The 21,537-nt window shown below is 47.6% G+C and overlaps 34 non-coding genes across 34 annotated transcripts; all 34 read right to left on the bottom strand.

Moving 5' to 3' along the window:
• Positions 1 to 117: 117 nt before the first annotated feature.
• On the bottom strand, positions 118 to 233 carry LOC141065226 (U5 spliceosomal RNA). Its single transcript, XR_012226361.1, has one exon. It is a non-coding gene; the product is annotated as a U5 spliceosomal RNA (small nuclear RNA).
• A 315-nt stretch (positions 234 to 548) lies between these two features.
• On the bottom strand, positions 549 to 663 carry LOC141064600 (U5 spliceosomal RNA). The gene has a single exon (XR_012225797.1). It is a non-coding gene; the product is annotated as a U5 spliceosomal RNA (small nuclear RNA).
• Positions 664 to 970: 307 nt separating this feature from the next.
• LOC141064047 (U5 spliceosomal RNA) lies at positions 971 to 1,086 on the bottom strand. Its single transcript, XR_012225297.1, has one exon. It is a non-coding gene; the product is annotated as a U5 spliceosomal RNA (small nuclear RNA).
• A 312-nt stretch (positions 1,087 to 1,398) lies between these two features.
• On the bottom strand, positions 1,399 to 1,516 carry LOC141064632 (U5 spliceosomal RNA). The gene has a single exon (XR_012225825.1). It is a non-coding gene; the product is annotated as a U5 spliceosomal RNA (small nuclear RNA).
• Positions 1,517 to 1,829: 313 nt separating this feature from the next.
• Positions 1,830 to 1,945, bottom strand: LOC141064778 (U5 spliceosomal RNA). Its single transcript, XR_012225957.1, has one exon. It is a non-coding gene; the product is annotated as a U5 spliceosomal RNA (small nuclear RNA).
• Positions 1,946 to 2,257: 312 nt separating this feature from the next.
• On the bottom strand, positions 2,258 to 2,373 carry LOC141064130 (U5 spliceosomal RNA). The gene has a single exon (XR_012225370.1). It is a non-coding gene; the product is annotated as a U5 spliceosomal RNA (small nuclear RNA).
• A 314-nt stretch (positions 2,374 to 2,687) lies between these two features.
• On the bottom strand, positions 2,688 to 2,803 carry LOC141064070 (U5 spliceosomal RNA). Its single transcript, XR_012225316.1, has one exon. It is a non-coding gene; the product is annotated as a U5 spliceosomal RNA (small nuclear RNA).
• Positions 2,804 to 3,117: 314 nt separating this feature from the next.
• Positions 3,118 to 3,233, bottom strand: LOC141064919 (U5 spliceosomal RNA). Its single transcript, XR_012226082.1, has one exon. It is a non-coding gene; the product is annotated as a U5 spliceosomal RNA (small nuclear RNA).
• A 315-nt stretch (positions 3,234 to 3,548) lies between these two features.
• Positions 3,549 to 3,664, bottom strand: LOC141065238 (U5 spliceosomal RNA). Its single transcript, XR_012226372.1, has one exon. It is a non-coding gene; the product is annotated as a U5 spliceosomal RNA (small nuclear RNA).
• A 307-nt stretch (positions 3,665 to 3,971) lies between these two features.
• LOC141064104 (U5 spliceosomal RNA) lies at positions 3,972 to 4,087 on the bottom strand. Its single transcript, XR_012225347.1, has one exon. It is a non-coding gene; the product is annotated as a U5 spliceosomal RNA (small nuclear RNA).
• Positions 4,088 to 4,401: 314 nt separating this feature from the next.
• Positions 4,402 to 4,517, bottom strand: LOC141065158 (U5 spliceosomal RNA). The gene has a single exon (XR_012226300.1). It is a non-coding gene; the product is annotated as a U5 spliceosomal RNA (small nuclear RNA).
• Positions 4,518 to 4,831: 314 nt separating this feature from the next.
• On the bottom strand, positions 4,832 to 4,947 carry LOC141065092 (U5 spliceosomal RNA). Its single transcript, XR_012226237.1, has one exon. It is a non-coding gene; the product is annotated as a U5 spliceosomal RNA (small nuclear RNA).
• Positions 4,948 to 12,280: 7,333 nt separating this feature from the next.
• On the bottom strand, positions 12,281 to 12,393 carry LOC141064822 (U5 spliceosomal RNA). Its single transcript, XR_012225995.1, has one exon. It is a non-coding gene; the product is annotated as a U5 spliceosomal RNA (small nuclear RNA).
• Positions 12,394 to 12,707: 314 nt separating this feature from the next.
• LOC141063983 (U5 spliceosomal RNA) lies at positions 12,708 to 12,823 on the bottom strand. The gene has a single exon (XR_012225239.1). It is a non-coding gene; the product is annotated as a U5 spliceosomal RNA (small nuclear RNA).
• Positions 12,824 to 13,135: 312 nt separating this feature from the next.
• LOC141065217 (U5 spliceosomal RNA) lies at positions 13,136 to 13,251 on the bottom strand. The gene has a single exon (XR_012226353.1). It is a non-coding gene; the product is annotated as a U5 spliceosomal RNA (small nuclear RNA).
• Positions 13,252 to 13,565: 314 nt separating this feature from the next.
• LOC141064371 (U5 spliceosomal RNA) lies at positions 13,566 to 13,681 on the bottom strand. The gene has a single exon (XR_012225588.1). It is a non-coding gene; the product is annotated as a U5 spliceosomal RNA (small nuclear RNA).
• Positions 13,682 to 13,995: 314 nt separating this feature from the next.
• Positions 13,996 to 14,111, bottom strand: LOC141064535 (U5 spliceosomal RNA). The gene has a single exon (XR_012225737.1). It is a non-coding gene; the product is annotated as a U5 spliceosomal RNA (small nuclear RNA).
• Positions 14,112 to 14,425: 314 nt separating this feature from the next.
• Positions 14,426 to 14,541, bottom strand: LOC141064573 (U5 spliceosomal RNA). The gene has a single exon (XR_012225772.1). It is a non-coding gene; the product is annotated as a U5 spliceosomal RNA (small nuclear RNA).
• Positions 14,542 to 14,855: 314 nt separating this feature from the next.
• LOC141063840 (U5 spliceosomal RNA) lies at positions 14,856 to 14,971 on the bottom strand. Its single transcript, XR_012225111.1, has one exon. It is a non-coding gene; the product is annotated as a U5 spliceosomal RNA (small nuclear RNA).
• A 314-nt stretch (positions 14,972 to 15,285) lies between these two features.
• On the bottom strand, positions 15,286 to 15,401 carry LOC141065003 (U5 spliceosomal RNA). Its single transcript, XR_012226157.1, has one exon. It is a non-coding gene; the product is annotated as a U5 spliceosomal RNA (small nuclear RNA).
• A 307-nt stretch (positions 15,402 to 15,708) lies between these two features.
• On the bottom strand, positions 15,709 to 15,824 carry LOC141064571 (U5 spliceosomal RNA). Its single transcript, XR_012225770.1, has one exon. It is a non-coding gene; the product is annotated as a U5 spliceosomal RNA (small nuclear RNA).
• Positions 15,825 to 16,138: 314 nt separating this feature from the next.
• On the bottom strand, positions 16,139 to 16,254 carry LOC141064429 (U5 spliceosomal RNA). The gene has a single exon (XR_012225641.1). It is a non-coding gene; the product is annotated as a U5 spliceosomal RNA (small nuclear RNA).
• Positions 16,255 to 16,568: 314 nt separating this feature from the next.
• LOC141063749 (U5 spliceosomal RNA) lies at positions 16,569 to 16,684 on the bottom strand. Its single transcript, XR_012225030.1, has one exon. It is a non-coding gene; the product is annotated as a U5 spliceosomal RNA (small nuclear RNA).
• Positions 16,685 to 16,998: 314 nt separating this feature from the next.
• Positions 16,999 to 17,114, bottom strand: LOC141065065 (U5 spliceosomal RNA). The gene has a single exon (XR_012226213.1). It is a non-coding gene; the product is annotated as a U5 spliceosomal RNA (small nuclear RNA).
• A 314-nt stretch (positions 17,115 to 17,428) lies between these two features.
• On the bottom strand, positions 17,429 to 17,544 carry LOC141064242 (U5 spliceosomal RNA). Its single transcript, XR_012225472.1, has one exon. It is a non-coding gene; the product is annotated as a U5 spliceosomal RNA (small nuclear RNA).
• A 314-nt stretch (positions 17,545 to 17,858) lies between these two features.
• LOC141065126 (U5 spliceosomal RNA) lies at positions 17,859 to 17,974 on the bottom strand. The gene has a single exon (XR_012226269.1). It is a non-coding gene; the product is annotated as a U5 spliceosomal RNA (small nuclear RNA).
• A 314-nt stretch (positions 17,975 to 18,288) lies between these two features.
• On the bottom strand, positions 18,289 to 18,404 carry LOC141065146 (U5 spliceosomal RNA). Its single transcript, XR_012226287.1, has one exon. It is a non-coding gene; the product is annotated as a U5 spliceosomal RNA (small nuclear RNA).
• A 314-nt stretch (positions 18,405 to 18,718) lies between these two features.
• Positions 18,719 to 18,834, bottom strand: LOC141063700 (U5 spliceosomal RNA). Its single transcript, XR_012224985.1, has one exon. It is a non-coding gene; the product is annotated as a U5 spliceosomal RNA (small nuclear RNA).
• Positions 18,835 to 19,148: 314 nt separating this feature from the next.
• Positions 19,149 to 19,264, bottom strand: LOC141063831 (U5 spliceosomal RNA). The gene has a single exon (XR_012225103.1). It is a non-coding gene; the product is annotated as a U5 spliceosomal RNA (small nuclear RNA).
• A 314-nt stretch (positions 19,265 to 19,578) lies between these two features.
• On the bottom strand, positions 19,579 to 19,694 carry LOC141064249 (U5 spliceosomal RNA). The gene has a single exon (XR_012225478.1). It is a non-coding gene; the product is annotated as a U5 spliceosomal RNA (small nuclear RNA).
• Positions 19,695 to 20,008: 314 nt separating this feature from the next.
• LOC141064252 (U5 spliceosomal RNA) lies at positions 20,009 to 20,124 on the bottom strand. The gene has a single exon (XR_012225481.1). It is a non-coding gene; the product is annotated as a U5 spliceosomal RNA (small nuclear RNA).
• Positions 20,125 to 20,438: 314 nt separating this feature from the next.
• LOC141065091 (U5 spliceosomal RNA) lies at positions 20,439 to 20,554 on the bottom strand. The gene has a single exon (XR_012226236.1). It is a non-coding gene; the product is annotated as a U5 spliceosomal RNA (small nuclear RNA).
• A 314-nt stretch (positions 20,555 to 20,868) lies between these two features.
• On the bottom strand, positions 20,869 to 20,984 carry LOC141063767 (U5 spliceosomal RNA). Its single transcript, XR_012225046.1, has one exon. It is a non-coding gene; the product is annotated as a U5 spliceosomal RNA (small nuclear RNA).
• A 314-nt stretch (positions 20,985 to 21,298) lies between these two features.
• Positions 21,299 to 21,415, bottom strand: LOC141064630 (U5 spliceosomal RNA). The gene has a single exon (XR_012225823.1). It is a non-coding gene; the product is annotated as a U5 spliceosomal RNA (small nuclear RNA).
• Between the last annotated feature and the right edge of the window lie 122 nt (positions 21,416 to 21,537).

The raw sequence follows: 21,537 nt of genomic DNA, 5'->3' as shown, positions 1-21,537 counted from the left end.
GCCATCCACTGCTACAAAATTCAAATGAGAGACATTTCCCAGCAGCCCCAGAGTACAGTCTCCCACCAAAACCCCACCCACTCATTCCTTCATTCTGTTGTTGAACCCATTTAAGGAAGCCCCAGCAAGCTGGAGCGTGCAAAAATTGCTACAAAACTCAGTATTGCTTCTCTCCACGGAAACCTTTAGTAAAAGACGAAAGATTTTTACGTTCTGAAGAGAAGCCAGAGTATACTGGGCAAGGGCTTCCTCCTGACCTACCACCATGGGCACAGCCCTCATTTGGCCCAGGGAGACCACCTAGAAGTGGGTGCGTGGTTTGGCTATGGAAAAACAAAAACGGCAACACACAGCCCATTTTCCGCAGGCTGCTCCGTGTTCAGCTCCATCTTGCTGCCAGATCGTCACCTGTCCCGCTGCCTGGAAGAACGCCATCCACTGCTACAATATTCAAATGAGAGACATTTCCCAGCAGCCCCAGAGTACAGTCTCCCACCAAAACCCCACCCACTCATTCCTTCATTCTGTTGTAGAACCCATTTAAGGAAGCCACTACAAGCTAGAGCGCGGAGAAATTGCCACAAAACTCAGTATTGCTTCTCTCCACGGAAATCTTTAGTAAAAGGCGAAAGATTTTTACGTTCTGAAGAAAAGCCAGAGTATACTGGGCAAGGGCTTCCTCCTGACCTACCACCATGGGCACAGCCCTCATTTGGCCCAGGGAGACCACCTAGAAGTGGGTGCATGGTTTGACTATGGAAAAACAAAAACGGCAACACACAGCCCATTTTCCGCAGGCTGCTCCGTGTTCAGCTCCATCCTGCTGCCAGAGAGTCACATGTCCAGCTGCCTGGAAGAAGGCCATCCACTGCTACAATATTCAAATGAGAGGCATTTCCCATAAGCCCCAGAGTACAGTCTCCCACCAAAACCCCACCCACTCATTCCTTCTTTCTGTTGTTGAACCCATAGCGCCAGCAAGCTGGAGCGTGCAAAAATTGCCACAAAAATCAGTTTTGCTTCTCTCCACGGAAATCTTTAGTAAAAGGCGAAAGATTTTTACGTTCTGAAGAAAAGCCAGAGTATACTGGGTAAGGGCTTCCTACTGACCTACCACCATGGGCACAGCCCTCATTTGGCCCAGGGAGACCACCTAGAAGTGGGTGCGTGGTTTGGCTATGGAAAAACAAAAACGGCAACACACAGCCCATTTTCCGCAGGCTGCTCCGTGTTCAGCTCCATCGTGCTGCCAGAGAGTCACATGTTCCGCTGCCTGGAAGCAGGCCATCCACTGCTACAATATTCAAATGAGAGGCATTTCCCATCAGCCCCAGAGTACAGTCTCCCACCAAAACCCCACCCACTCATTCCTTCATTCTGTTGTTGAACCCATTTAAGGAAGCCACAGCAAGCTGGTTCGTGCAAAAATTGCAACAAAACTCAGTTTTGCTTCTCTCCACGGAAATCTTTAGTAAAAGGCGAAAGATTTTTACGTTCTGAAGAGCAGCTAGAGAACACTGGGCAAGTGCTTTCTCCTGACCTACCACCATGGGCACAACCCTCATTTGGCCCAGGGAGACCACCTAGAAGTGGGTGCTTGGTTTGGCGATGGAAAAACAAATACGGCAACACACAGCCCATTTTCCGCAGGCTGCTCCGTGTTCAGCTCCATCCTGCTGCCAGAGCGTCACGTGTCCCGCTGACTGAAAGAAGGCCATCCACGGCTACTATATTCAAATGAGGGCCATTTTCCCGCAATGCCACAGCTCAGTCTCCCACCAAAAACCCCACACACATACCTTCATTCTGTTGTTGAACCCATTTAAGGAAGCCACAGCAAGCTGGAGCGTGCAAAAATTGACACAAAACTCAGATTTGCTCCTCTGCACGGAAATTTTTATTAGAAGGCGAAAAATTTTTAAGTTATGAAGAAAAACCAGAGAATACTGAGCAAGGGCTTCCTCCTGACCTACCACCATGGGCACAGCCCTCATTTGGCCCAGGGAGACCACCTAGAAGTGGGTGCTTGGTTTGGCTATGGAAAAACAAAAACGGCAACACACAGCCCATTTTACGCAGGCTGCTCCGTGTTCAGCTCCATCGTGCTGCCAGAGAGTCACATGTCCCGCTGCCTGGAAGGAGGCCATCCACTGCTACAATATTCAAATGATACATTTCCCATCAGCCCAAGAGTACAGTCTCCCACCAAAACCCCACCCACTCATCCCTTCATTCTGTTGTTGAACCCATTTAAGGAAGCCCAAGAAAGCTGGAACGTGCAAAAATTGCCAAAAAACTCAGTTTTGCTTCTCTCCACGGAAATTTTTAGTAAAAGGCGAAAGATTTTTACGTTCTGAAGAAAAGCCAGAGTATACTGCGCAAGGGCTTCCTCCTGACCTACCACCATGGCCGCAGCCCTCATTTGGCCCAGGGAGACCACCTAGAAGTGGGTGCGTGGTTTGGCGATTTAAAAACAAAAACGGCAACACACAGCCCATTTTCCGCAGGCTGCTCCGTGTTCAGCTCCATCCTGCTGGCAGAGCGTCACGTGTCCCGCTGACTGAAAAAAGGCCATCCACGGCTACTATATTCAAATGAGAAACATTTCCCAGCAGCCCCAGAGTACAGTCTCCCATCAAAACCCCACCCACTCATTCCTTCATTCTGTTGTTAAACCCATTTAAGGAAGCCCCAGCAAGCTGGAGCGTGCAAAAATTGGCACAAAACTCAGTTTTGCTTCTCTCCACGGAAATCTTTAGTAAAAGGCAAAAGATTTTTACATTATGTAGAAAAGCCAGATTATACGGCGCAAGGGCTTCCTCCTGACCTACCACCATGGCCGCAGCCATCATTTGGCCCAGGGAGACCACCTAGAAGTGGGTGCGTGGTTTGGCTATGGAAAAACAAAAACGGCAACACACAGCCCATTTTCCGCAGGCTGCTCTGTGTTAAGCTCCATCCTGCTGCCAGAGAGTCACATGTCCGGCTGCCTGGAAGAAGGCCATCCACTGCTACAATATTCAAATGAGAAGCATTTCCCATCAGCCCCAGAGTACAGGCTCCCACCAAAACCCCACCCACTCATTCTTTCATTCTGTTGTTGAACCCATTTAAGGAAGCCCCAGCAAGTTGGAGCATGCAAAAATTGCCACCAAACTCAGTTTTGCTTCTCTCCACGGAAATCTTTAGTAAAAGGCGAAAGATTTTTACATTCTGAAGAGAAGCCAGAGTATACTGGGCAAGGGCTTGCTCCTGACCTACCACCATGGGCACAGCCCTCATTTGGCCCAGGGAGACCACCTAGAAGTGGGTGCGTGGTTTGGCTATGGAAAAACAAAAATGGCAACACACAGCCCATTTTCCGCAGGCTGCTCCGTGTTCAGCTCCATCGTGCTGCCAGAGAGTCACATGTCCCGCTGCCTGGAAAAAAGGCCATCCACTGCTACAATATTCAAATGAGAGGCATTTCCCATAAGCCCCAGAGTACAGTCTCCCACCAAAACCCCACCCACTCATTCCTTCATTCTGTTGTTGAAACCATTTAAGGAAGCCACAGCAAGCTGGGGCGTGCAAAATTTGCCACAAAACTCAGTTTTGCTTCTCTCCACGGAAATCTTTAGTAAAAGGCGAAAGATTTTTACGTTCTGAAGAGAAGCCAGAGTATACTGGGTAAGGGCTTCCTCCTGACCTACCACCATGGGCACAGCCCTCATTTGGCCCAGGGAGACCACCTAGAAGTGGGTGCATGGTTTGACTATGGAAAAACAAAAACGGCAACACACAGCCCATTTTCTGCAGGCTGCTCCGTGTTCAGCTCCATCCTGCTGCCAGAGAGTCACATGTCCCGCTGCCTGGAAGAAGGCCATCCACTGCTACAATATTCAAATGAGAGGCATTTCCCTTAAGCCCCAGAGTACAGTCTCCCACCAAAACCCCACCCACTCATTCCTTCATTCTGTTGTTAAACCCATAGCGCCAGCAAGCTGGAGCGTGCAAAAATTGCCACAAAACTCAGTTTTGCTTCTCTCCACGGAAATCTTTAGTAAAAGGTGAAAGATTTTTACGTTCTGAAGAAAAGCCAGAGTATACTTGGCAAGGGCTTCCTCCTGACCTACCACCATGGGCACAGCCCTCATTTGGCCCAGGGAGACCACCTAGAAGTGGGTGCGTGGTTTGGCAATGGAAAAACAAAAACGGCAACACACAGCCCATTTTCCGCAGGCTGCTCCGTGTTCAGCTACATCTTGCTGCCAAATTGTCACCTGTCCCGCTGCCTGGAAGAACGCCATCCACTGCTACAATATTCAAATGAGAGACATTTCCCAGCAGCCCCAGAGTACAGTCTCCCACCAAAACCCCACCCACTCATTCCTTCATTCTGTTGTTGAACCTATTTAAGGAAGCCCCAGCAAGCTGGAGCGTGCAAAAATTGCCACAAAACTCAGTTTTGCTTCTCTCCACGGAAATCTTTAGTAAAAGGCGAAAGATTTTTACGTTCTGAAGAGAAGCCAGAGTATACTGGGCAAGGGCTTCCTCCTGACCTACCACCATGGGCACAGCTCTCATTTGGCCTAGGGAGACCACCTAGAAGTGGGTACGTGGTTTGGCTATGGAAAAACAAAAACGGCAACACACAGCCCATTTTCCGCTGGCTGCTCCATGTTCAGCTCCATCTTGCTGCCAGAGAGTCACATGTCCCGCTGCCTGGAAGAAGGCCATCCACTGCTACAATATTCAAATGAGAGACATTTCCCAGCAGCCCCAGAGTACAGTCTCCCACCAAAACCCCACTCACTCATTCCTTCATTCTGTTGTTGATCCCATTTAAGGAAGCCCCAGCAAGCTGGAGCGTGCAAAAATTGCCACAAAACTCAGTTTTGCTTCTCTCCACGGAAATCTTTAGTAAAAGGCGAAAGATTTTTACGTTCTGAAGAAAAGCCAAAGTATACTGGGCAAAGGCTTCCTCCAGACCTACCAACATGGCCGCAACCCTCATTAGGCCCAGGGAGACCACCTAGAAGTGGGTGCGTGGTTTTGCTATGGAAAAACAAAAACTGCAACACACAGCCCATTTTCCACAGGTTGCTCCGTGATCAGCTCCATCGTGCTCCCAGAGAGTCACATGTCCCGCTGCCTGGAAGAAGGCCATCCAGAGCTACAATATTCAAATGAGAGACATTTCCCAGCAGCCCCAGAGTACAGTCTCCCACCAAAACCCCACCCATTCATTCCTTCATTCTGTTGTTGAAGCCATTTAAGGAAGTCCCAGCAAGCTGGAGCGTGCAAAAATTGCCACAAAACTCAGTTTTGCTTCTCTCTGTAAGAAAAAGTCCTACTGAGAGCTGGAAGAGTCGGGAAGAAGTTCCACAGACGATCTCTTATCAAGCTGAGGTTGAAGGTTTATTCGGAGATACACAGCAAGACAGATACAGAATAACAGAGGAGTTGGAATATGCGGGCAAAAACAGGAATTCAGACAGGCAGAGATTTGCTAGGAGGTCTGGCGGTGATAAGGCTCTGTGCCCTGGCCATGGTGAGGCACAGTGGCATGATGGCGATGGAATGGCCCCGATCGACAGTAACAGGGGCATCTTATACATTATCAGAACAAAGAAAGCTGCATTTTGCCGCAGAGGGCGTTAACATTATAATTCTAAGGCGTTTTCATGGTAATCTACAGAAACGTGGTTTAGAACAGAGAATATAATGACATAATACGAAGATATTAATTAACATTTCTTCAAGCAACACTAAAACCCATAAGTCATTGGTATCTATGGCTACTGTCCTAAAATCTTATCATTGTCTCCAGTCTAGGTCCCTAAATTCTTACATCCTGACATTTTAACTACTCTACTCTTCGCTACCACACTATCACGTATAAGCATACTGACCATATATTTGGTAACCTGTGACCCTATTGATTGATCCAATCTTCCTCTACGCACATCGGCTGAGGTTGCTAGGAGACATGATCTCATTTTCCATCCTCCATTTAATACATTTTATCAGCTCTTTTGTAAAAGTTGAATCTTCTCTAACTTTCAACAAAATGGCTGCTAGAGACAACATGGCCGCTCAGTATATTATGACTGACCATTCTCTTACAAGTCCCCCTCTTGTACTCTATCCAGAGTACAACATACAGTACTGTAATATTCATGGGTGAATTACTGAAAATAAGAATATTGAGGTAATTCAGCACTTTATGCACGTGTGTGTGTAAGGCAAATGTCCCTAAACATAAAACAAACACATAATAAAAAAATAATTCAAATAGTCCCGAAAAAATAAGTTGCACAAATAGTCAAGTCTTTTGGTCTTTTCAATTCTTTTGGTCTTTTTCTTCTCATTCTTTGTCTTCTGGATTTTCCTTATCTTCTCCCCCTCTCACACTATCAGAGTCCCACTGTATAGTGTGAAACATCTTCTCCTGATCATCCAATAGGTTCATGGTCCCAGGAGTCGAATATGAAAATCTTCAGCTGACCTGGAGGAAATAGAAAAAAAGAGTGGAGTATCAGTCCTTACCAGAAATCTCAGTAAAATAATTAAGAAGTCTATACTGATTGATATGAACCATTTTAATCACCTTTTTAGCTTGAAAATTTGAGCAAAGACTTAACCATTATTGTTGGGATGTAAAGCACTAGTCTATCATTAACCCGTTTGTAGTACAAGCACTCCCCCTCAATGGGCAGGGACTCGAGGGAATTGAACAGGGATGAGTCACCCTCCTTCTCCTGTGCTTTTATGAGATCCTGCAAAGGAGAAAAAACAAGGGAGGGGGGGTCTCGGGGTTTCTCAGTGACTGCAGCGATGCCTTCTTGAGGATATTTGTCGTCGCCTGTGAGTGCAGCCTCCTTGGCCGCGTGATCTACATATGCATTACCAAGGATGTGGGGGTCAGGAATCAACCTCTGATGTCCCTTGATTTTACAGAAGGACCATAATTTTGGGAATTCTTTACCCCGTTGCTCAATTTGTTTTAGAATGTCTGCATGCTGCAAGGGCTTGTTCTGAGAATCAACCATCCCCCTAAGGGCCCATACATTAAGATATAAAGTGAGTGACGACACGACATATGCGCTATCACTGAAGATATTCATTGGCTCTGGACACACGAGAATGACCTGTAAAGCTGCTTCCAACTCAGCTCTTTGAGCGGAGAAATGACCAGGGAGTTTATACTGCAGCAGCAATGGCTTAGCTGGAAACCACACAGCGAAGCCTGTGACGTAATGCCCCTCATGCCAATAGCGAGCTCCGTCGATATAGGCACAGGGGATTCCCTCTTGAAAGTCTGCTCTGAAGGGAGAGGGAGTGACATTAGCCTGTTCAATTTGACAATCGTGACTTTTTCCTGCATACTGCATCATTTGGGCTAAGTGATATTTCTCACCCACTTCGACTTGTAAGTCTCTAGTCTCAAAATCAATGATCCATTGGGCCATTCTCTGTGAATTGATACCTGAAGCTTTTCCTTTCAGCAAAGTTTTTAAAGTGACGTGCGGGGTTTGTAGAATTAAAGGAGCGAATCCCACTATATGTTTCACTTGATTCATAGTCCAGTGCACGCTCAGTAGGTGCTTCATGCACTGAGTGAATCCTTTTTCCACGGGAGTAAGCAACCTAGAATAATAACCTAAGGCATACAACTGACTAGACACTTCTGGGCTTTCTTTGGGCCATTTTTGTAGGAGCACTGAAGAAATAGAGATATCACCAGTGTGAGTCTGAATGTAGAAAGGCTGGGAAGGATCAGGGTTAATCAATGCAGCAGCTGCCGTAAGGGCGCGTTTCAATCCCTCAAAAGCCTGTAAGGCTGCTCCCTCTACATTTACAGGGTCAAAGTCATTATCAACATTTTTCAATAAATCATAAAGTGGTTTAGCCAAATAAGCAAAATCTTCAATGAATTCTCTGGAAAAATTAATGAGACCCAAAAATTTTCTGAGTTCAGTAATGTTAGTTGGTATGGGGACAGCCTGAATAGCTTTAACCCTATCATGCATGGGCTTCTTTCCTTCTGCCGAGACAGACACACCCAGAAATTTAACCTCTGATTTCATCAATTGTACTTTATCTAGACTCATTTTGAGTCCTGCATTTTGTAAAGCCTGACAAACATTTTCAAGGGTTTCTCTGTGTTCACATTCATCGACAGTTTGAATCAACAAATCATCCACATACTGTAAGACTTTGTCTCCACACCCCAGGGGTTCTAACATCTGAGCCAATGCCTGATGGAAATACACAGGAGAACTGTGAAATCCCATGGGCAGCCGCGTGAACAAGTATTGCACATTTTCAAAAGTGAATGCGAAGCGGAGTGCAGATTCAGGTGTTAGGGGTACTGAGAAAAAGCCATTTGCAAAATCCAAACAAGAAAATACTTTACAATCACTCCTCAGCTGCGACATAACTTCAGGGACAGATGCAACAAGGTGAGCAGCTGAGGGAGTGTACTTATTTACAAGTCTCAGGTCTACTACCATTCGAAAACTGCCATCTTCCTTTTTTACAGGTAGAATAGGACTGTTACATGGAGAATTACCTTTCACAACAACACCTTGTTTCTCCAATTCACTGACTGCTACCCTTATGTAAGGGATTACGTCCTCCGGAATACGGTACTGACGCTGGAAAGGTGGCAGTTTTTCACCATCAATTTTAACCTGAGTTTGCATTAACCCACAATCAGTTTTCTTTGAGATCCACAATTCAGGGAACTTTTGCTTCAATTCATTCTTTAAAGCATCATTGTCAGTGTTTTCAACATTTTCATTAGCACCTAATCCGAAGCTAGCAATGGGTAATTTATGACTCTCCTCCTCCTCTACAGGGACAATTACAGAACAGATAGTGGCTTCTTTCTTCCGCCACAAGACTTTGTTACATAAATCAACAACAATTCCCATTGCTCCCAAAATATCAGTTCCCAAAATAGTGTACCGTAACTGTGGGTTTACCCAAAAAGCGCATCGAAGACCCCTTTGCTTCGATCCCCCTGTGTCCTGAAATCTCAGGTTTACTGTACGACTTTTTTACCGCCTCAATACAGGATCCTTCGAATCCTACCAAAGTTGTAGTTTCAGGCAGTCCAGGGGGTGACTGCAATTTGTGTCGTGTTATTGAAACTGAGGCTCCTGTATCGATGAGGATGTCTTCCCAAGGCAGCCCCTCTATTCTCCCTCTGACATAAGGTCTACCGTCCCTGCCCAGGGAAAGGGGAGCAAGGAGGGTGAGGGGAACAGGGGGAACACTCCATCAATCAGTGTTACCTGCCGTGGGAAGCCCGAAAAATCCATCATCCCCATCTGGGCACGGCTTCCGTCCAACAGCCGCCACCTCCGCCCCAAAGAGATCCTTGGTCAGGGTCTGGTCCTCATGTTCCCGCAGCTCCTTAATCAGCGGAGCATAGGGACGAGGAGGAGTGACCCCTCCCTGAACAGCATGGACCTCCGGGCGCGGATGAGTGAAAGCCATTGGAGAGGGAGCAGGAGCAGAAGGCTCCTGGGAAACTGGGTTAACCATTTGAAGACCGTTGTACTGCTGATACTGCCTAGGGTCATTCACTGCTGGGTACGGAGGTCTAACTCCGACAGGTGGTCTAAAGAACTCCCGGGTCTGTTGGGGATTAAATGGTGCCCGGGGTTCTTGGGGAACAATCCCTGGCACAAAGAGGGGACAAAACCGTTTAAAGTGTCCCAACTGCCCACAAAGATAACACACGGGAGGACCTCTCGTGGGATCCCTTGGGGGCTCTGCCGAACGGGACCTGCCCATTCTCGGCAGCTGGCCGTACCCCCCCGGAACTCCTGGCCTCCCGGAATCAGCAGATACACCCCGAGGTGAATGGTACGCAAAAACATTAGACTCATCACCCTTCACCTCGGATTGCATCGTTCTAACATTGGTTAATAAAGCCTCCACCACGTCCTCAATTGATCCCGCATTTTGCAAAACTCCCGATTTAAAAACTCCTTCCAGGGGCACCTTTTTTACAAATTGTTCCATCATGGCAAATTTATCACCCTGGTCCATCCTATCTAAGGTCTTATCAAACACAACGCACCAGGCTGCAACCCATTTATCTGCCTCAATCCTGAGATCACTCCCCTTTTTAATTTTAAAGGAATCTAACAATGCCGGGGAGGGCTTTCTCCCCCCTAACTTCTGTGAAATCACAAACTTCATTCTTCCCTGCGGCTCTGTCAATTCACACTGAACACCCTTCACTTGCTGGGCTTTCAGATGGGACATGAACTCAGGGGGCACAAAAGACATGAAATAACGGGAAGCATCTTCCTTAGATTTAATTTGAAATTTATCTAGCCATGATTCAAAGCCAAGGACATTACGAAATACTCCCTTACTTTCCTCCCAATTAGGCAAATTTTTGATAAATTTAAGATGGACCAGAGACATTTGGGTAGGGGTTTTTCTTGGGGTAGAGGCAGTGTCATCGTTAAATTTAAAATCTACCTGTGATGAATCATCCCCTTCCTCGTTCAATTCTTTACTTAACTGTGCCTGCATAAGTTGAAGCTGCCGGGACAACCTATCCTGTGTAGTGGTATATTCTCTAATCCAGTCTCCTAACATTGACTTCCATTCTGAGACTGTGTCTACGTCAGCCCCGCACTTCCCCACTGCAGACTCCATCTGTGCTATAAGTGCTGTCAAAGGCTCCAACTCAACCCCCTCCTTTTGTGTTTCCTCTGCTCGTCTCAATGTCTCATTCAGCTGTTCTAATCTCTCCCCGTACACTGCCCCTGCCCGGGTAACCCCATATACATACTGTGGTGTAGACTGTTTATCAAGAGCCTGATCAAAGGTTATGACTGTCTTACACAAAGCCGATACCCGGCTGTTAATTCTCCCTAGCGAATTCTTTCTATCTAGTTCCCTGTTTTCTGTGGTAAACCATCGCATACAATTTAACCACGTAGTTTCCACATTAACCCCCTCCAGCTGGGGTGTGCCAGCATATTTCTCTGCCTGCTTCCGTAACCACTCCATATTTACAGTGGTCTACAAGGACGAGTTTTACTCTGTCCTAGTATCAACAAATGCAATTTAAGCAAAGTTAGATACTCACACCTCTCTCGAATGGAAGACCTCCTGCCGGCTGTTTGGGGGTCGACCAGATATCAAAAGAGGTGCAGCCGTGATTCCAGTCTCACTCGTTAGCTTGCCAGGCGTCTCCCCACGCCCTTTTAAAGCTTCTTGCTACCGGGCACAAAAAAATTCTCACGTCCTTGTAGATAGCTTCTTCTTAGTTACTCATCTTTTATAGTCTTTTTCTTTGTCCGTGGTTTTCTTATAAAAAAATCGGGCAGGCGGTCTCGGAGCGATCACGAGAGGTTCTCCTTCAGGCTGGCTTACTTTGATCGGTTTCACGTGTGGCCACACGCGTTTCTTTTATTTTTTCTCTTCCTCTTTCCACCTCCAAGCCCTCATCTGCGGCTTCTTCCACAAAGGTTCTTCTGGAGGCCACTCTCCGGAGCTGCTCCTCCTGGCTGGCTCGCCACTTGTAAGAAAAAGTCCTACTGAGAGCTGGAAGAGTCGGGAAGAAGTTCCACAGACGATCTCTTATCAAGCTGAGGTTGAAGGTTTATTCGGAGATACACAGCAAGACAGATACAGAATAACAGAGGAGTTGGAATATGCGGGCAAAAACAGGAATTCAGACAGGCAGAGATTTGCTAGGAGGTCTGGCGGTGATAAGGCTCTGTGCCCTGGCCATGGTGAGGCACAGTGGCATGATGGCGATGGAATGGCCCCGATCGACAGTAACAGGGGCATCTTATACATTATCAGAAAAAAGAAAGCTGCATTTTGCCGCAGAGGGCGTTAACATTATAATTCTAAGGCGTTTTCATGGTAATCTACAGAAACGTGGTTTAGAACAGAGAATATAATGACATAATACGAAGATATTAATTAACATTTCTTCAAGCAACACTAAAACCCATAAGTCATTGGTATCTATGGCTACTGTCCTAAAATCTTATCATTGTCTCCAGTCTAGGTCCCTAAATTCTTACATCCTGACATTTTAACTACTCTACTCTTCGCTACCACACTATCACGTATAAGCATACTGACCATATATTTGGTAACCTGTGACCCTATTGATTGATCCAATCTTCCTCTACGCACATCGGCTGAGGTTGCTAGGAGACATGATCTCATTTTCCATCCTCCATTTAATACATTTTATCAGCTCTTTTGTAAAAGTTGAATCTTCTCTAACTTTCAACAAAATGGCTGCTAGAGACAACATGGCCGCTCAGTATATTATGACTGACCATTCTCTTACACTCTCCACGGAAATCTTTAATAAAAGGTGAAAGATTTTTACAATCTGAAGAGAAGACAGAGTATACTGGGCAAGGGCTTCCTCCTGACCTACCACCATGGGCACAGCCCTCATTTGGCCCAGGGAGACCACCTAGAAGTGGGTGCGTGGTTTGGCTATGGAAAAACAAAAACGGCAACACACAGCCCATTTTCCGCAGGCTGCTCCATGTTCAGCTCCATCTTGCTGCCAGAGAGTCACATGTCCCGCTGCCTGGAAGAAGGCCATCCACTGCTACAATATTCAAATGAGAGACATTTCCCAGCAGCCCCAGAGTACAGTCTCCCACCAAAACCCCACCCACTCATTCCTTCATTCTGTTGTTGAACCCATTTAAGGAAGCCCCAGCAAGCTGGAGCGTGCAAAAATTGCCACAAAATTCAGTTTTACTTCTCTCCACGGAAATCTTTAGTAAAAGGCGAAAGATTTTTACGTTCTGAAGAGAAACCAGAGTATACTGAGCAAGGGCTTCCTCCTGACCTACCACCATGGGCACAGCCCTCATTTGGCCCAGGGAGACCACCTAGAAGTGGGTGCGTGGTTTGGCTATGGAAAAACAAAAACAGCAACACAGCCCATTTTCCGCAGGCTGCTCCGTGTTCAGCTCCATCCTGCTGCCAGAGAGTCACATGTCCCGCTGCCTAGAAGAAGGCCATCCACTGCTACAATATTCAAATGAGAGACAGATCCCAGCAGCCCCAGAGGACAGTCTCCCACCAAAACCCCACCCACTCATTCCTTCATTCTGTTGTTGAACCCATTCAAGGTAGCCCCAGCAAGCTGGAGCATGCAAAAATTGCCACAAAACTCAGGTTTGCTTCTCTCCACGGAAATCTTTAGTAAAAGGCAAAAGATTTTTACGTTCTGAAGTGAAGCCAAAGTATACTGGGCAAGGGCTTCCTCCTGACCTACCACCATGGGCACAGCCCTCATTTGGCCCAGGGAGACCACCTAGAAGTGGGTGCGTGGTTTGGCTATGGAAAAACAAAAACGGCAACACACAGCCCATTTTCCGCAGGCTGCTCCGTGTTCAGCTACATCTTGCTGCCAGATTGTCACCTGTCCCGCTGCCTTGAAGAACGCCATCCACTGCTACAATATTCAAATGAGAGAAATTTCCCAGCAGCCCCAGAATACAGTCTCCCACCAAAACCCCACCCACTCATTCCTTCATTCTGTTGTTGAACCCATTTAAGGAAGCCCCAGCAAGCTGGAGCATGCAAAAATTTCCACAAAACTCAGGTTTGCTTCTCTCCACGGAAATCTTTAGTAAAAGGCGAAAGATTTTTACGTTCTGAAGAGAAGCCAGAGTATACTGAGCAAGGGCTTCCTCCTGACCTACCACCATGGGCACAGCCCTCATTTGGCCCAGGGAGACCACCTAGAAGTGGGTGTGTGGTTTGGCTATGGAAAAACAAAAATGGCAACACACAGCCCATTTTCCGCAGGCTGCTCCGTGTTCAGCTCCATCGTGCTGCCAGAGAGTCACATGTCCCGTTGCCTAGAAGAAGGCCATCCACTGCTACAATATTCAAATAAGAGACATTTCCCAGCAGCCCCAGAGTACAGTCTCCCACCAAAACCCCACCCACTCATTCCTTCATTCTGTTGTTGAACCCATTTAAGGAAGCCCCAGCAAGCTGGAGCGTGCAAAAATTGCCAGAAAACTCAGTTTTGCTTCTCTCCACCGAAATCTTTAGTAAAAGGAAAAAGATTTTTACATTCTGAAGAAAAGCCAGAGTATACTGGGCAAAGGCTTCCTCCAGACCTACCAACATAGCCGCAACCCTCATTAGGCCCAGGGAGACCACCTAGAAGTGGGTGCGTGGTTTTGCTATGGAAAAACAAAAACGGCAACACACAGCCCATTTTCCACAGGCTGCTCCGTGTTCAGCTCCATCCTGCTGCCAGAAAGTCACATGTCCCGCTGCCTGGAAGAAGGCCATCCACTGCTACAATATTCAAATGAGAGGCATCTCCCATCAGCCCCAAAGTACAGTCTCCCACCAAAACCCCACCCACTCATTACTTCATTCTGTTGTTGAACCCATTTAAGGTAGCCCCAGCAAGCTGGAGCGTGCAAAAATTGCCACAAAACTCAGTTTTGCTTCTCTCCACGGAAATCTTTAGTAAAAGTTGAAAGATTTTTAAGTTCTGAAAAGAAGCCAGAGTATACTGGGCAAGGGCTTCCTCCTGACCTACCACCATGGGCACAGCCCTCATTTGGCCCAGGGAGACCACCTAGTAGTGGGTGTGTGGTTTGGCTATGGAAAAACAAAAATGGCAACACACAGCTCATTTTCCGCAGGCTGCTCCGTGTTCATCTCCATCGTGCTGCAAGAGAGTCACATGTCCTTCTGCCTGGAAGAAGGCCATCCACTGCTACAATATTCAAATGAGAGACATTTCCCAGCAGCCCCAGAGTACAGTCTCCCCCCAAAACCCCACCCACTCATTCCTTCATTCTGTTGTTGAACCCATTTAAGGAAGCCACAGCAAGATGGAGCGTGCAAAAATTGCCACAAAACTCACTTTTGCTTCTCTCCACGGAAATCTTTAGTAAAAGGCAAAAAATTTTTACGTTCTGAAGAAAAGCCAGAGTATACTGGGCAAGGGATTCCTCCAGACCTACCACCATGGACGCAGCCCTCATTTGGCCCAGGGAGACCACCTAGAAGTGGGTGCGTGGTTTGGCTATGGAAAAACAAAAACGGCAACACACAGCCCATTTTCCGCAGGCTGCTCTGTGTTCAGCTCCATCCTGCTGCCAGAGAGTCACATGTCCCGCTGCCTGGAAGAAGGCCATCCACAGCTACAATATTCAAATGAGAGACATTTCCCAGCAGCCCCATAGTACAGTCTCCCACCAAAACCCCACCCACTCATTCCTTCATTCTGTTGTTGAACCCATTTAAGGAAGCCACAGCAAGCTGGGGCGTGCAAAAATTGCCACAAAACTCAGTTATGCTTCTCTCCACGGAAATCTTTAGTAAAAGGCGAAAGATTTTTACGTTCTGAAGAGAAGCCAGAGTATACTGGGTAAGGGCTTCCTCCTGACCTACCACCATGGGCACAGCCCTCATTTGGCCCAGAGAGACCACCTAGAAGTGGGTGCATGGTTTGACTATGGAAAAACAAAAACGGCAACACACAGCCCATTTTCCGCAGGCTGCTCCGTGTTCAGCTCCATCCTGCTGCCAGAGAGTCACATGTCCAGCTGCCTGGAAGAAGGCCATCCACTGCTACAATATTCAATTAAGAGGCATTTCCCATAAGCCCCAGAGTACAGTCTCCCACCAAAACCCCACCCACTCATTCCTTCATTCTGTTGTTGAACCCATAGCGCCAGCAAGCTGGAGCGTGCAAAAATTGCCACAAAACTCAGTTTTGCTTCTCTCCACGGAAATCTTTAGTAAAAGGCGAAAGATTGTTACATTCTGAAGAAAAGCCAGAGAATACTGGGCAAGGCTTTCCTACTGACCTACCACCATGGGCACAGCCCTCATTTGGCCCAGGGAGACCACCTAGAGGTGGGTGCGTGGTTTGGCTATAGAAAAACAAAAACGGCAACACACAGCCCATTTTCCACAGGCTGCTCCATGTTCAGCTCCATCGTGCTGCCAGAGAGTCACATGTCCCGCTGCCTGGAAGAAGGCCATCCACTGCTACAATATTCAAATGAGATACATTTCCCATCAGCCCAAGAGTACAGTCTCCCACCAAAACCCCACCCACTCATTCCTTCATTCTGTTGTTGAACCCATTTAAGGAAGCCCCAGCAAGCTGGAACGTGCAAAAACTGCCAAAAAACTCAGTTTTGCTTCTCTCCACGGAAATCTTTAGTAAAAGGTGAAAGATATTTACGTTCTGAAGAAAAGCCAGAGTATACTGCGCAAGGGCTTCCTCCTGACCTACCACCATGGCCGCAGCCCTCATTTGGCCCAGGGAGACCACCTAGAAGTGGGTGCGTGGTTTGGCGATTTAAAAACAAAAACGGCAACACACAGCCCATTTTCCGCAGGCTGCTCCGTGTTCAGCTCCATCCTGCTGCCAGAGCGTCACGTGTCCCGCTGACTGAAAAAAGGCCATCCACGGCTACTATATTCAAATGAGAAACATTTCCCAGCAGCCCCAGAGTACAGTCTCCCACCAAAACCTCACCCACTCATTCCTTCATTCTGTTGTTAAACCCATTTAAGGAAGCCCCAGCAAGCTGGAGCGTGCAAAAATTGGCACAAAACTCAATTTTGCTTCTCTCCATGGAAATCTTTAGTAAAAGGCAAAAGATTTTTACGTTCTGTAGAAAAGCCAGAGTATACGGCGCAAGGGCTTCCTCCTGACCTACCACCATGGCCGCAGCCCTCATTTGGCCCAGGGAGACCACCTAGAAGTGGGTGCGTGGTTTGGCTATGGAAAAACAAAAACGGCAACACACAGCCCCTTTTCCACAGGCTGCTCCGTGTTCAGCTCCATCGTGCTGCCAGAGAGTCACATGTCCCGCTGCCTAGAAGAAGGCCATCCACTGCTACAATATTCAAATGAGAGACAGATCCCAGCAGCCCCAGAGGACAGTCTCCCACCAAAACCCCACCCACTCATTCCTTCATTCTGTTGTTGAACCCATTTAAGGAAGCCCCAGCAAGCTGGAGCATGCAAAAATTGCCACAAAGCTCAGGTTTGCTTCTCTCCACGGAAATCTTTAGTAAAAGGCGAAAGATTTTTACGTTCTGAAGAGAAGCCAGAGTATACTGGGCAAGGGCTTCCTCCTGACCTACCACCATGGGCACAGCCCTCATTTGGCCCAGGGAGACCACCTAGAAGTGGGTGCGTGGTTTGGCTATGGAAAAACAAAAACGGCAACACACAGCCCATTTTCCGCAGGCTGCTCCGTGTTCAGCTCCATCGTGCTGCCAGAGAGTCACATGTCCCGTTGCCTGGAAGAAGGCCATCCACTGCTACAATATTCAAATGAGAAACATTTCCCAGCAGCCCCAGAGTACAGTCTCCCACCAAAACCCCACCCACTCATTCTTTCATTCTGTTGTTGAACCCATTTAAGGAAGTCCCAGCAAGTTGGAGCGTGCAAAAATTGCCACAAAACTCAGTTTTGCTTCTCTCCACGGAAATCTTTAATAAAAGGCGAAAGATTTTTACATTCTGATGAGAAGCCAGAGTATACTGGGCAAGGGCTTCCTCCTGACCTACCACCATGGGCACAGCCCTCATTTGGCCCAGGGAGACCACCTAGAAGTGGGTGCGTGGTTTGGCTATGGAAAAACAAAAACGGCAACACACAGCCCATTTTCCGCTGGCTGCTCCATGTTCAGCTCCATCTTGCTGCCAGAGAGTCACATGTCCCGCTGCCTGGAAGAAGGCCATCCACTGCTACAATATTCAAATGAGAGACATTTCCCAGCAGCCCCAGAGTACAGTCTCCCACCAAAACCCCACCCACTCATTCCTTCATTCTGTTGTTGAACCCATTTAAGGAAGCCCCAGCAAGCTGGAGCGTGCAAAAATTGCCACAAAATTCAGTTTTGCTTCTCTCCACGGAAATCTTTAGTAAAAGGCGAAAGATTTTTACGTTCTGAAGAGAAGCCAGAGTATACTGGGCAAGGGCTTCCTCCTGACCTACCACCATGGGCACAGCCCTCATTTGGCCCAGGGAAACCACCTAGAAGTGGGTGCGTGGTTTGGCTATGGAAAAACAAAAACGGCAACACACAGCCCATTTTCCGCAGGCTGCTCCGTGTTCAGCTACATCTTGATGCCAGATTGTCACCTGTCCCGCTGCCTGGAAGAACGCCATCCACTGCTACAATATTCAAATGAGAGACATTTCCCAGCAGCCCCAGAGTACAGTCTCCCACCAAAACCCCACCCACTCATTCCTTCATTCTGTTGTTGAACCCATTTAAGGAAGCCCCAGCAAGCTGGAGCGTGCAAAAATTGCCACAAAACTCAGTTTTGCTTCTCTCCACGGAAATCTTTAGTAAAAGGCGAAAGATTTTTACGTTCTGAAGAGAAGCCAGAGTATACTGGGCAAGGGCTTCCTCCTGACCTACCACCATGGGCACAGCTCTCATTTGGCCTAGGGAGACCACCTAGAAGTGGGTACGTGGTTTGGCTATGGAAAAACAAAAACGGCAACACACAGCCCATTTTCCGCTGGCTGCTCCATGTTCAGCGCCATCTTGCTGCCAGAGAGTCACATGTCCCGCTGCCTGAAAGAAGGCCATCCACTGCTACAATATTCAAATGAGAGACATTTCCCAGCAGCCCCAGAGTACAGTCTCCCACCAAAACCCCACCCACTCATTCCTTCATTCTGTTGTTGACCCCATTTAAGGAAGCCCCAGCAAGCTGGAGCGTGCAAAAATTGCCACAAAATTCAGTTTTGCCTCTCTCCACGGAAATCTTTAGTAAAAGGCGAAAGATTTTTACGTTCTGAAGAGAAGCCAGAGTATACTGGGCAAGGGCTTCCTCCTGACCTACCACCATGGGCACAGCTCTCATTTGGCCTAGGGAGACCACCTAGAAGTGGGTACGTGGTTTGGCTATGGAAAAACAAAAACGGCAACACACAGCCCATTTTCCGCAGGCTGCTCCGTGTTCAGCTCCATCCTGCTGCCAGAAAGTCACATGTCCCGCTGCCTGGAAGAAGGCCATCCACTGCTACAATATTCAAATGAGAGGCATCTCCCATCAGCCCCAGAGTACAGTCTCCCACCAAAACCCCACCCACTCATTCTTTCATTCTGTTGTTGAACCCATTTAAGGAAGCCCCAGCAAGCTGGAGCGTGCAAAAATTGCCAGAAAACTCAGTTTTGCTTCTCTCCACCGAAATCTTTAGTAAAAGGCAAAAGATTTTTACGTTCTGAAGAAAAGCCAGAGTATACTGGGCAAAGGCTTCCTCCAGACCTACCAACATGGCCGCAACCCTCATTAGGCCCAGGGAGAACACCTAGAAGTGGGTGCGTCGTTTTGCTATGGAAAAACAAAAACAGCAACACACAGCCCATTTTCCACAGGTTGCACCGTGTTCAGCTCCATCGTGCTGCCAGAGAGTCACATGTCCCACTGCCTGGAAGAAGGCCATCCAGAGCTACAATATTCAAATGAGAGACATTTCCCAGCAGCCCCAGAGTACAGTCTCCCACCAAAACCCCACCCATTCATTCTTTCATTCTGTTGTTGAAGCCATTTAAGGAAGTCCCAGCAAAATGGAGCATGCAAAAATTGCCACAAAACTCAGTTTTGCTTCTCTCCACGGAAATCTTTAATAAAAGGTGAAAGATTTTTACAATCTGAAGAGAAGCCAGAGTATACTGGGCAAGGGCTTCCTCCTGACCTACCACCATGGGCACAGCCCTCATTTGGCCCAGGGAGACCACCTAGAAGTGAGTGCGTGGTTTGGCTATGGAAAAACAAAAACGGCAACACACAGCCCATTTTCCGCAGGCTGCTCCATGTTCAGCTCCATCTTGCTGCCAGAGAGTCATATGTCCCGCTGCCTGAAAGAAGGCCATCCACTGCTACAATATTCAAATGAGAGACATTTCCCAGCAGCCCCAGAGTACAGTCTCCCACCAAAACCCCACCCACTCATTCCTTCATTCTGTTGTTGAACCCATTTAAGGAAGCCCCAGCAAGCTGGAGCGTGCAAAAATTGCCACAAAATTCAGTTTTGCTTCGCTCCACGGAAATCTTTAGTAAAAGGCGAAAGATTTTTACGTTCTGAAGAGGAGCCAGAGTATACCGGGCAAGGGCTTCCTCCTGACCTACCACCATGGGCACAGCCCTCATTTGGCCCAGGGAGACCACCTAGAAGTGGGTGCGTGGTTTGGCTATGGAAAAACAAAAACGGCAACACACAGCCCATTTTCCGCAGGCTGCTCCGTGTTCAGCTCCATCGTGCTGCCAGAGAGTCACATGTCCCGCTGCCTGGAAGAAGGCCATCCACTGCTACAATATTCAAATGAGAAGCATTTCCCATCAGCCCCAGCGTACAGGCTCCCATCAAAACCCCACCCACGCATTTTTTCATTATGTTGTTGATCCCATTTAAGGAAGCCCCAGCAAGCTGGAGCATGCAAAAATTGCCACAAAACTCAGTTTTGCTTCTCTCCACGGAAATCTTTAGTAAAAGGTGAAAGATTTTTACGTTCTGAAGAGAAGCCAGAGTATACTGGGCAAGGGCTTGCTCCTGACCTACCACCATGGGCACAGCCCTCATTTGGCCCAGGGAGACCAACTAGAAGTGGGTGCGTGGTTTGGCTATGGAAAAACAAAAACAGCAACACACAGCCCATTTTCCGCAGGCTGCTCCGTGTTCAGCTCCATCGTGCTGCCAGAGAGTCACATGTCCCGCTGCCTAGAAGAAGGCCATCCACTGCTACAATATTCAAATGAGAGACAGATCCCTGCACCCCCAGAGTACAGTCTCCCACCAAAACCCCACCCACTCATTCCTTCATTCTGTTGTTGAACCCATTTAAGGAAGCCCCAGCAAGCAGGAGCATGCAAAAATTTCCACAAAACTCAGGTTTGCTTCTCTCCATGGAAATCTTTAGTAAAAGGCGAAAGATTTTTACGTTCTGAAGAGAAGCCAGAGTATACTGTGCAAGGGCTTCCTCCTGACCTACCACCATGGACACAGCCCTCATTTGGCCCAGGGAGACCACCTAGAAGTGGGTGCGTGGTTTGGCTATGGAAAAACAAAAATGGCAACACACAGCCCATTTTCCGCAGGCTGCTCCGTGTTCAGCTACATCGTGCTGCCAGAGAGTCACATGTCCCGTTGCCTGGAAGAAGGCCATCCACTGCTACAATATTCAAATGAGAGACATTTCCCAGCAGCCCCAGAGTACAGTCTCCCACCAAAACCCCACCCACTCATTCCTTCATTCTGTTGTTGAACCCATTTAAGGAAGCCCCAGCAAGCTGGAGCGTGCAAAAATTGCCAGAAAACTCAGTTTTGCTTCTCTCCATGGAAATCTTTAGTAAAAGGCAAAAGATTTTTTACATTCTGAAGAAAAGCTAGAGTATACTGGGCAAAGGATTCCTCCAGACCAACCAACATGGCCGCAACCCTCATTAGGCCCAGGGAGACCACCTAGAAGTGGGTGCGTGGTTTTGCTATGGAAAAACAAAAATGGCAACACACAGCC

Source organism: Dendrobates tinctorius, unplaced genomic scaffold (assembly GCF_039654945.1).
Source record: "Dendrobates tinctorius isolate UK_male_01 unplaced genomic scaffold, ASM3965494v1 ptg000250l, whole genome shotgun sequence".
NCBI lineage: Eukaryota > Metazoa > Chordata > Amphibia > Anura > Dendrobatidae > Dendrobates > Dendrobates tinctorius.
Note: the sequence above shows the minus strand (reverse complement) of the source record. Positions and strands in the feature narration are given on the sequence as shown.